A 12556-nucleotide genomic window follows, 5' to 3' on the forward strand; every position below is an offset into this window, starting at 1 on the left:
AAATATTTCCTATACTATGTCTCTGTTAAAAATCAAAAGAGCAAAAAATATACCAAGAGAATCATGTGCTTCAAGAAAAATGAGAGTGGAAGCATATTTCTCTGGGGAAGAGAAAAATATTCTTAGCTGTGTATCATGCAAACAAGGTGTACTGAAAAAAACGCAACTTAATACACTCTTTTGAAACAGCTGACTTGCTTTACTCACCACAGTGGCCTGGCAGGCGTTTTACTGGTTGTATAGCTCCCTGGGAAGACAGTGGGCCTGAGATCTTCCTGGTTCTGTACAGCTCACCCCTCTTCCTGGGAGGAGAACAGCCCCATTTTGTCCAACGTCTCTTACCCCTTATTTGGAATAATCTCGCCCTTCTTTGTATTCAGGACTTATTTTGAACAAGTTCAAAACCGTTTTGCAAAGTTCAAGATCATTATGACAGGCAAAAATGCAGTGAAATAGCACACCACTGTCAGTTAATTACTAAAAATCCTTTAATAGCTGACATTATTATAAATTATATACTATTATGACAGGGACAGTTGGGCTCTCTGTTTTTCTTGCCCTCCATTGGAACACCAAACAATGCCGTCTTGTCGGGGAGAATGACCTGGATGCACTTGGAGGCAAGTTGGGAGTTTACGTGGGCTACCTATGCTGACCACAGCAGCCTGTGGGCCTCTGAGGACGCCCTGTTGCTGGGTGGGGATGAGGCAGCTGCCTGAAACGGCCTCAGAAACAACCGTTTTCCCATTCCTACCTGCCTCCCCCACTGCTGTGGCTACAAGAGTCTCTTCCCCAGTGGGCCTCCCAACTCCCTCTGCCCTGTTCCCTGTTCTTGTCCCTGTCTAGGCCTACCTCAAAGAGGCCCTCTTCCAGGCAGCCTCCCCTGATTCTTCTTCCTAAAGCTCCAGGCACATGGTAGCTTAGTTCTCTTTTGTTTTTGTTCTTGAGTTGGGCACATAAAGTACACATCTTAAGTGTAAAACTTGGTGATTTTTTACCTATGTGTGCACTGTGTAACCCTCTCCCAAATCACGATATGGAATATGGGTCCTCTATTAACTCAGAAATGTTCCTGTGCATGAGAATCCCCTCTGGAGAATGTGAAAAATGCAGCCTCTGGCCTAACCCAGAGATGCTGATTCAGTGGGTCTTGGGTGGCCCAGGAGGGCAGATTAACAGCACTCGGGTCTTCAGGTGGAGGAGGTCTGCAGCCCACCCTTGGAGAAACGCACTCAGTGCTTGCTGGGGTAGGTCCCCTGTCTTCTTTGTTATCCCCCTGTCAGATGGGGGCATGCTCTGCTCCCTTGGTCTCAGGACCCAGCAAGGTTCTGGGCCGAGAGTGGCATCCACAGGGGTGGATCCAGGCTGGGTGCAGCCTGAAGCTGTGAGATCTGGGAGGCTGTCCCAGAGAGAAAGAATACTCTGTTGGGTGAGGGGCTCTGGAATGACCTCCTACAAGTGAATTTTACCCTACTTTCAATCCACCTCTGGCAACCACTAAGAGTTCATGGTCTTAGATGTTGTCAGGGTGAGAAGTCGTCTGCTGGACGGGACAGATCGCTCCCCAGCTCACTCCTTCCATCCGCAGAAATGGCCTCGGGGGTGCTCAGCCCTGCTCCAGATTAGAATCACCTGGGGATGCTTAAAAAAAAAAAAAAATACCCAGCCCCGCATCAGATACTCTGATTTAATTGATCTGGGGTAGGGATTGAGCTTTAGTGTTTTTTAAGCTCCCAGGTGATTCTAATGCACAGTCAAGGCCGAGAATACCTGAGCAGAGGCCTGGCTCTGAATTTTAATCTTTCTTTATCTGCTCCAGACTTATACTAAGGGTACATATATACTAAGAGTATATGTAAGGCCAGGTGGCTGCACCTCCTCCCACCGCCTTCCTTCTGCCTTTTCTTCTGAAGGGACCAGGACTCCTGGCTGGGGTTGGTGGCATCCACGCCAGCCATGTCCCTGGGCCACCTTCAGAGCACCCGCTCCATCCTGGGGACAAATCAACTAATAAAATTGGGCATTTATTAAGCATCTAATGTTATTTCTAATCCTCATGGCAACACTGCATTTTAGCAGGAGGGAGGGAAACGGAACTCAGGAAGCCTTAGTAATTGCCTTCAGAGCCTCAGTGGGTAAGTGCTGGAGCTGGGATCACACCCAGGCCTTTAGTGCTCCAAAGCCCACGTGCATTTCCCTGGCCAGGCTGCTCCTGGAAGCAGTGCCTGTTTACTGAGCACCGGCCATGCCCAGGGCACAGGCCTGGGGCCCATTTATCCATTAGGCACAGCAGACACAGTGTCTAGGGCCCACGATAATTTTAGGGGGCCTACAAAATGCTTTAATTTTCATTCTGTTTGAAATCAGAAGAAAAGAAATAATAATGATAAACATACAACAATGAATCCAGCCTGGATTACACTTGTCTTTATGCCAATATACTTGTAAAATATATTATTTAATATTTTTTTACTGAAGAAGGGACCCATGAAGACCGAAGTGTCTAGTGACCATGGAATTCACAATGCAGCCCTGCACACAGTCCTGGGCCCTGGAAGGTGCTGACCATTGTGTACCCCAGCCCTTCCCAGAGCACAGCCAGTGCTAGTGGGGATTGAGGCAAGAAATGTTTATTACACACCTCTGCATGCTGAGAGCTCTGGGAAATAAACAAGAGCAACAGGTGTGTCCTGGTCTGGCTGGGAAGAGACGATGTACACACAGGAAACCAAGAGCAGGACAAGACAGGATGCTTTTTCCCAGTGTGGCCAGTTCTTACTTCTATTTCTTCTTCTTATTCTTTTTGGCTGCGTTGGGTCTTTGTTGCTGCGCGCAGGCTTTCTCTAGTTGTGGCGAGTGGGGGCTACTCTTCATTGCAGTGCTTGGGCTTCTCATTGCGGTGGCTTCTCTTGTTGTGGAGCATGGGCTCTAGGCGCGTGGGCTTCTGTAGTTGCAGCACGTGGGCTCAGTAGTTGTGGCACGCGGGCTTAGCTGCTCCGCGGCACGTGGGATCTTCCCAGACCAGGGCTCGAACCCATGTCCCCTGCATTGGCAGGCGGACTCCCAACCACTGCGCCACCAGGGAAGTCCCTTCTATCTCTTATTTTTGTCATTTCATTCGTCACTTAGTTATGTCCTGCTTTGCAGGTTATTGAACTGTTTCATTTATTTAATGCTTCAATCAACTATTCTTTTGTGGATTTTTTCCTTTCTTCAACAAAAAATTACTATTTTAATAATATATTTGTTATTTTAAAACATTGGATTTAATTGTCCAATTTAATTGAATGGGTAATTCAGCCCATGGTACAGAAATTCAGGAGGTACTGAAGAAGGCTGAAGGCAGGGGAGAGAGGGAGGTTTCTTTTGTGCTGAACCTTTGGTCCTGTTTAGTTTGTGCCATGTGCAAGCATTACCTATCTAATAGAACGGCTGAAAACTAACAAGCAAACAAAACTCCAAACAGGTATGTGTTGAAAAGTTAATCTCCCTCTTACCCAGTTTCCAGCTTCCCTGTCACTCCCATCACCCCAGAGACAACCATCTTTCCCAGCTTACCATGTATCTTTCCAAAGACATTTTATGCATATGCAAGAATATATGTTTTTTAAAACATTTACCCAAATTGTAGCACACTGTATACGTTGTTAGTCACTTAAGGTCGTTTTTTCCAGTTTTATATATATATAAACATATATATATGTTTTTGAGATTATTTCCCTTTATAGGTTAAGATATTTAATATATTGATAGTTCCCTGTGCTATACAGTAAATCCTGTTGCTTATCTATTTTATGTACAGTAGTTTGTATCTGTTAATCCCATACTCCTAATTTATCCCTCCCCCCTCCCTTTCCCCTTTGGTAACCATGTTTGTTTTCTATGTCTGTGAGTCTGTTTCTGTTTTGTATATAGATTCATTTGTGTTATTTTTTAGACTCCACATATAAGTGATATCATATAAAATTTGTCTTTGACCGCACTTAGTGTGATATTCTCTAGGTCCATCCATGTTGATATAAATGGCAATATTTCTTTCTTTTTTTATGGCTGAGTAATATTCCATTGTGTGTGTGTGTGTGTGTGTGTGTGTGTGTGTGTGTGTATATATATATATATACACCACATCTTAAAACAGTCATCTGTTGATGGGCACTTGGGTTGTTTCCATGTCTTGGCTATTGTAAATAGTGTTGCTATGAACATTGGGGTGCATGTATATTTTTGAATTAGAGTTTTCATCTTTTCCAAATATATGCCCAGGAGTGGGATTGTTGGATCATATGGTAGTTCTATTTTTAGTTTTTTAAGGAACCTCCATACTGTTCTCCACAGTGTCTGTACCAATTTATATTCCCGCCAACAGTGTAGGAGGGCTCCCTTTTCTCCAGACCCTCTCCGGCATTTATTATTTGTAGATTTTTTGATGAAAGCCATTTGATGATAGCTTCTTTGTGGTTTTGATTTGCATTTCTCTAATAATTTGCGACGCTGAGCATCTATTCGTGTGCCTGGTGGCCATCTGGATGTCTTCTTTGGAGAAATGTGTATTTAGGTCTTCTGCCCATTTTTTCACTGAGTTGTTTGTTTTTAGTCACTTAATATCTTGATCTTTTCATACTGAGGGCTGCCTCATTCTTTTTCAAAAGCTGGATGATATACCATAATTGATTTAACTAGATCCTCTATTGATAAGTTTGTTTCCAATCTCTGTTATAAAGTAACCTTATGGAGCATAGCTCCCCACTCTTTCAGTTGTGCATTAAGTAACTGTATATATTCTTTTTTCGCTATGTGCAAGCACATCTGTATGTCTGTTTAGAATGGAATCACAGCGTCAAGAGATGTGGGCATTGTGCAGGGAGGGGAAGTTGGTACAACCTCCATGGGGAGGCCAATGTGGCCATATTTATCTGAATTAAATCCCTCCTCCCCAAACAATTTCTGGACCACCTCCTGGGTGCTGGGCTAGGGGTACAGAGGTGAGGAGCACTCAGGCTTTGCTCTTTGGGGGCTCTCAGATTGGGACAGATCACTTGCAGCCCTGGGAAGGAGGGCTGTACAGATGCCAGGACAGTGCAAGGAAGACAGTCATGGGCCTGTCACTCGGGAGAGAGGAAAAAAATGTTTGCTGGGAGGAAAAGAAGGAAGGGCACTGCAGGTAGGTGATCCAGCATGTGCAAAGGCCAGGTGTCACAGGGGAACTTTGGGGTGTTCTGGGGAGCAGGCCTTCTCTTGTTCAGGGTCCATGTGGTGGGAGGGGAAATGAGATGGGACCTGCACCTAACAGGGCTGGGAAGAGACTCTTTGATCTGTTGGTCATGGGGCTCCACTGAAGGGTTCTCAATCTGGTAGCCTCATGGTGAGAGAAATGCTAGAAGCATCTCTCTGGCCGTGGTGTGGAGGAATGATTGAATGTCAACGTTTCTTCCAGTAAACTCCCAGTCCCTGAAGGACAGGCTCCCTGCACTAAAGGCCTTTAGCCCATAGCAAGTGTAGAAACAGGCAGCTGAATTATAGCCAAGAACCAAAATGAGCCATATTCCCTGGCATTGTCTCTGAAATGAGGGCGCCTGTATTCCCCTGAAGGCTGAGGGTCGTGAGCTTCCTCCAGGAGGCCTGGGCTCAGGCCGGGGGTCAGGTCTGGGGTCATGGTTTGATGCTGCTCACAGTGACTGTGACATTCTTTAGAAGTCTCTCATCTCTGTTCAAAAAAACTCCTCCATTTTGCATACTATTCCCTGATATATCTAGGTTAGCTTTAACATTAAATTGGGATGTATTACAAATATAATATAAACTAAGTTTCTCGGGACTTCCCTGGTGGCGCAGTGGTTAAGAATCCGCCTGCCAATGCAGGGTACACAGGAAGATCCCACACACTGCGGAGCAACTAAGCCCGTGAGCCACAACTACTGAGCCCGCGTGCCACAACTACTGAAGCCCATGCGCTCTAGGGCCTGTGCTCCGCAACAAAGCCACTGCAATGAGAAGCCCGTGCACCGCAACAAAGAGTAGCCCCCGCTTGCCGCAACTAGAGAAAGCCCGCGCACAGCAACGAAGACCCAACGCAGCCAAAAAAAATAAATTAATTAATTTTTTTAAAAAAGTAAGTTTTTCTAACATCTTTGAGTCAAATTAGCCCTCCAGAAAAATCCTTTGATTTCGAGGGGTCCGCCCAGTTTGAGAAGGATGGATGCAGGCAATCCAGTTTCACTGCAGCAAAGCTACACTCCTCACCCTGGTCTCTGTGTAACTGCCTTCGGCCCTCTTAACAACCAGGAGACTTGCTGCACTTCACTCATTCACGCCTCTGTTCATTCATTCACCTGGTATTTCTTTTTTTTTCTTAAATTTATTTATTTATTTTATTTTTTTTGGCTGTGCTGGGTCTTCGTTTCTGTGCGAGGGCTTTCTCTAATTGCGGCAAGCGGGGGCCACTTCATCGCGGTGCGCGGGCCTCTCACTATCGTGGCCTCTCTTGTTGCGGAGCACAGGTTCCAGATGCGCAGGCTCAGTAGTTGTGGCTCACGGGCCTAGTTGCTCCGCGGCATGTGGGATCTTCCCAGACCAGGGCTCGAACCCGCGTCCCCTGCATTAGCGGGGAGACTCTCAACCACTGCGCCACCAGGGAAGCCCCACCTGGTATTTCTGAAACCTGATAATGTGCAGGGCGTTGCCCTCTCCTATGACATCCACAAGGAGCAGAATAACAGTAGCGGCCCTAAATGCTTTGCATATATGATCTCAATCAATACAATGACCCTTTGAGGTAGGTACTATTATTATTAAACCCATTTTACAGATGGGGAAACTGAAACTCAGAAAGGAGTTAAAGGTAAAGTGACAGAGGCCACCCTAGAAGCAGCGGAGCCAGGATTAAGACTAGGCAGTCTGACCCCAAGGCTGCCCTTTTACCTCCTGTACTGTGTACACTGAGCGGTTGGGATGAGAAGCCTTAAGCACTGGGATAAGGGGCAAAGAGCCCTGGGAGCTGGAAAACCTCAGATCAACTTCCGGCTCCCTCCAAGCGGCACTGTGATCTTGGGCAAATCACCCTCCTTTCCTGGTTCTAGAATCTGCCCTGGCCCGCCTCCCTGCCCTATTCTGCTTTGAGCTATTTAGTCTATTTAGATAGTGGAGGGTTAAGTGCAGCCCGAGGGGTGTGACCAAAAGCATTGAGAAGGGAAGTTTCCCTTGATTCTCTGGAGCTGCTGAGTCCTACAGTGCCAGGACCTTACTCATTTAACTCCCACCACGGTCGAGCAGGTCCTTTTTTTTTTTTTAATTTTTAAATTATTTGTTTATTTATTTTTAAAATTTTGGCCGTGCAGCATGTGGGATCTTAGTTCCCAAACCAGGGATTGAACTCACGCCCCCTGCATTGGAAGCGCAGTCTTAACCACCGGACCGCCAGGCAGGTCCCCAAGCAGGTCCATTTTATTGATGAGGAAACTGAGTCTCCCTGAGGTTAAATAGTTGGTTGTTAGTTGAGTGGCTTAACCTGGTAACAACTAACTCCTTGCTTATTTCACTAATAATAGCTCCCATTTACTGAGCACTTATTAGGTGCCAGACACTGGGCTAAGCATTTGAATCTTCAAAACAATCTCCCAATATTATTATTACCAGTTAAGTCTCAGGCTCCCCATAACCTGGGAATAATAATAGGCCCCTATTGGGGGTTGTTGTAGGAAATTAAGGAAGTTGCCCAAGGTCACACAGCTAAGAGGTAGCTGAACAGGATTTGCACCAAGGTCTGTTTGGTTCAATAAAGTGATGGTTAAGAACCATTACTCTGTGCTACCCAAGCACAGGCTGCCTGGAGGGGCAATAGTAAAATCGGCATTTGATTCATAGGGGCTATGGTAATAGGTCCCATAATTATAGACAGGACCAGGAAAAATCCTTGTCTCTGTGAGAGTGTAGGAAAAAGCAAACAAACAAAAAAAGCCTAAAAGTGGGTGAGGTTAGGTACTGGTTAAACTGGTGTTCCCAACATTGCATGTATCCAGGTGGATATTAGGATAATTTCAGGTGATACACAGATAAACTTCCTATGTTATGTATTTATTTAAAAGTGATAAATATAACTAGCACATCTGTGACTCCACGGCTATTACTGCTTATGACAAGGCTAAATAAAAGTGGTGAACTGATTTTAAAAATTAAGTAAATAAGCGTCAATAACATGTCTACACTGTTCAGATGTTCTTTCGCACTCTCAAATATGTAATGCAAGTCATGCTGGTTCTATCTTCAATATGTCCAGGACCTGACCTCTTCTCCCCACGCCAGCATGGCCTCTCCTGGGCCACTGCAACAGTCTCCCACCAGGCCCCGCTCCCCACCCTGTCCCTGCAGTCTGTTTTCCATATGGCAACTAGGGGGAGCCAGTTAAAACAGAAGGCAGATATGTCCCTCCCCCTCTCAGAACCTCCAGGGGGCTCCCAGCTCAGAGGACAAGCCAAAGACCCACCAATGGCCTGTGTGACCCTATAATCTGCACGCCCCCTCCCCCCAGTATTTCTCCCATCTCATCACCTCTTTGATGGTCCTGGGACATGCCAGGCATGCTACCACCTCAGGACCCTTGCACTTGCTGTTCTCTGAGCCTGGAACATTCTTCCCCCAGATAGTGTCAGAGAGGTTCCCTTCACCATCAAGACCTTGCTCAAATGTCACCTTCCCAGAGAAGCATTCCCTGATCACTTTCTCTGAACCACATCTACCCTCTCCTGGCATTTCTGTCTCCTCTTCTCTGTTCTATTTTTAACCTTGGCATCTTTATCTTCCAAGATGCTGGATACCTGATTATTTTGTTTATGGTCTGTCTGTCCTCCCACTAGACTCCTTGAGCTCAGGAATTTTTGTGTTTTGCTTACTGCAGGATCCCTAGCACCTAGAACATGGCTTGGCACACAACAGGAGCTCGATGAGTACATGTCATGTGGGTGAATACAAAGTTCCATTCGTGCACATGTGCATTTTTCAAGAGAGAAAGGGTCCAAAGCATTCATCAAAGTCTCAGAAAGGTTGTCTACCACCAAAGGGTACCCCAGCTTCCCCATTTGGGACCATGTTGGCCAATTAGATTTACCTTCTAAAGGGGCAGACAATACCACTTAGCCAGTTGGGCCTATAGTTTTTCTCCTGAGAGTTGATAAGTGAAGCCTTGGTTTATCCATTAGTTTTCTGTGAAGTGGGCTAGGATGAGTCAGTCTCCCTGCCAGTTCATCTCACCATAGCAAGAGGTGGCCCAGACTCCCTCTGTAATGCCTCTGTTTATAAGCAGTGGCCCCTAGAGCCTGCCTCTTCCCACCACCAAGAAGCAAGCTCTGCCTTGTATTATTTCTGCTGTTTCATGCCTTGTGAATTCCCAGCTAATGTGGAAACATCCCAAAGGCAAAAGACCATGTTTTCTTTTCTAGGGCCAGATATTCAGAAGATGAACATTCAACTCAAGCAGCCCGGGGTTAAAGTCCCATCTTTGCCACTTGTTGGCTGTGTGACCAAAGACAAATTACTTAACCTCTCTGTTTCCTTCTCTAAAAAAATGGATTTTTTAAGAATAAGAACTTCCTCATTATGCTGTTGGGGGGATTTGATGAGAGTGCATATAAGTGTTTGGTATGGGATGATGATGAGCATGGAGCTTGGTGAAGTGAGGGGTTTTAATCCAATCATGTCACAAATATTAAGTGCCTGCTATGTGACAGGTGTTATGCTAGGGACTGGGGAGAAGAAATGGAGCAGGTGCTGTCTTGTGTGAATTAGCTTCTTTGATGGTACAGACAGAGTGGCATCAAATGGCCTGTTTCTGACTCCCTCAGTGGGTCTGTGGGTGGCCTGTGCCTGACAGTTTCACCATCTCTAACCACGTGGGGCTTACATTCCAGAGGCAGAGGAGAATGGACACGGGGTAGCATGGGTTTATGAACTGTGAGAAAACACAGGGTACTTTGGGGGAATATTAGAATAATGGGGAGGGGGCAGATTTAAATCTCAGGGGTTAGAGTTCTTTCTTTGTGAGTTACTTTGTGAATAACCGGGCTGCAGAGACCTGAGGAGCAGCAGCTGGGACCCTACCTTTCTCCTTTCCTGCACCCTCAGGGAATTTGAGCTTGTTCTCCAGAGGGGCAGTTTAGGAGGGTGCCCTAGGCTGAAGCTCTGAGGCCCTGCCCTCTGGGCACTGCCACACACACCCTCTAGTGGTCACAACACAGGCAGGCGCTAGGCTGGATGGGCCCTGGAATCCAAGGACAGTGGGACTGGCTGTCACCATCCTGCTCTTCCTGATACTATCTCCATTGAGACTTGGTCTTCCTGGAATGAGGGATGACTCCGGGACCTCATGTCATTTAACTTTGGTAACCAACTGTAGCATGATTCCTATTCCCATTTTACAGATGAGAACCCCGAGGCTTATAGAGGCGAGGGAGGTTAAGTAGGGTCAGTACTGAACTCAGGCCTACTAGACTCTGGTTTCCATGCTCTTCAGGTGTCATCCAGCTGGAACCTAATGGCACCCCACCCTCAATGCCACATCTCTGGGTGAGCACAGCAGAAGGCAAACTTTGTCCAAATTACTGCCCAAGGAAGAAGGCAGCCCTTCCCAGGAAGGTTCCTACTTCAGTCTCTCCTTGGCCTGAGGCCCCAAGCACAGGCCTGACATCCCTCAGGGTGCTCCACCAGGAACCCTGCAGAAAGGGATGCCCTGGTACCTCAGGGAGGTATGGGGGAATGGAGGGGGGAAGGAGTCACAGTTCACAGATTTGCCTCCAGGGGTGCTGAGCATTTGTGGAAGCCCTGAGGGGTAATCCATCCACCTGCTATCCTTTTCCTTTTGCTTCCCCTCACACACACATACCTCTTCCCCCGGCCAAATTGGCTGGGTTCAAATCCAACCTCTGCCACTAACTACAAGCTTGCGCAAGTTACTTAAGGTCTTTGTGCCTCAGTGTCCTTTCATGTAAATTAGTGGTTAATAACCATGCCTACCCCCAAAAGTGTTGTTATATGGAGTCTGGGGTCTCACCCTACAACACTTTGATTCAGCAGGTCCAATGGACCACATTTTGGAAAGCACTGTCCTGAAGGGTGTGCTCTGGCAACAGACCCACACCACTTTCTAGCTGTTGGGGTGAGAGCACATACTGGTTTATGCCTCTCTGGTTTTAGTATCTTAGCAGTTTCAAGACTATCTTCATTTCAATGGCAAATTAAATAAGTTCCTCTTCCTCAGTTTCCTCATCTGTGAAATGGAGGTAATAGTACTATCAGGATTGTTGTGAGAATGACTAAAATCTTTGTAATGCTTGCTTGGAACATGGCCTTGCCCATAGTAAGCACAAGCTATTATTGTAATCCACAGCCAAACCAGCAGATACCCTGATGAAAGAAAACACTACATCACATTAAGTTTCTCCTTGCATTTTAAGACGCATTCATTTCCCCAGGGGTCAGCAGTGACTGAAAAGGGGCCACAAGATCCGTTCTCCTCTAGATGTTGCTTACACAGGTGTTTTGTTCACTTGTGAAAATTCACCCTGTTTGCTTACGATTTGTGCACTTAAAAGGCATTGTCTCCTAGGATCTTCAAGGTTCTGTGAAGAACGACGGGCAGGCATCATCATCTCCGTTTTTGAAACGGAGGCCAAGACAGCTATTTTGATTGGGCCAAAGAAGAAGGGGATGAGGGCTGGGAAGCTTCTAAGTCCGGCCCTCCATTCGCGAGAGTAACCGCCTCTCCCAGAGGGCGAGGAGCGAACAGTACCTGGCTCCAGGTAAAGCTCAGCAAAGGGTTCTAAGTCCTTCCTGCAAACACCGGCCTTCCCCCAGCGCACACACAACTCGGGCCCGCCGGGGGACTAGCACCGCAGCACGCTCCCAAGGCCAGTCCCACACGTGGGAACTCCCGAGGGAGACCCGCGCGCCCGCAACTCCCTCGGCCTCGGCGGGGGGAATGGCGTCCAGCCCCGGGCCAATGAGAGTAGCGGAATTTCTTTCATTCAGTGCGGGTCTGGTTCTTGCCCGGAAAGGGGCGGGACACCACGCCGGGGGCGGGGCCGCCGCGCGCCGGGGAGAGGGCGGTGCCCGCTCAGTAGCCCGGCCAATCGGCGCCGCGCCCGGGGTGGGAGGGGGGACCAGGCCTTTTTTCCCTCCGCGCGGGGCCAATCCCGACTTTACAAGCTTGAACTTTTGCCACCCTCGGACTAGCGAGAGCGCCCGAGGAGGTACCCCGCCGCGCCGGCTCCAGGGGCAGGAGCGGCCTTAACCCTTCACTCGCCGGGCGGCCCGCTGCTGCCGCCGCGCTCCCACCAGCTCGCCCCGGATCAGGCGGGACCCGGCCCCCCAACCCACCCCCATTGCCATGATGAAACGTCGCTGGGGAAATCACGAACCCTACCCACATCCCTCTCCGTGGTGCAGAGAATAAACTGGGGAAGGGAAGGGGGTGGAGGAGTCGCCCAGCCCCGGGACGGCTGGCGGCCCGCCTAGCTCCGAGGTAAGGAGACTTGGCGACCGAGAGGAGCCCTAGAGAAGACCTTCCCCG

Source organism: Balaenoptera physalus, assembly GCF_965194825.1.
Source record: "Balaenoptera physalus genome assembly, chromosome: 2".
NCBI lineage: Eukaryota > Metazoa > Chordata > Mammalia > Artiodactyla > Balaenopteridae > Balaenoptera > Balaenoptera physalus.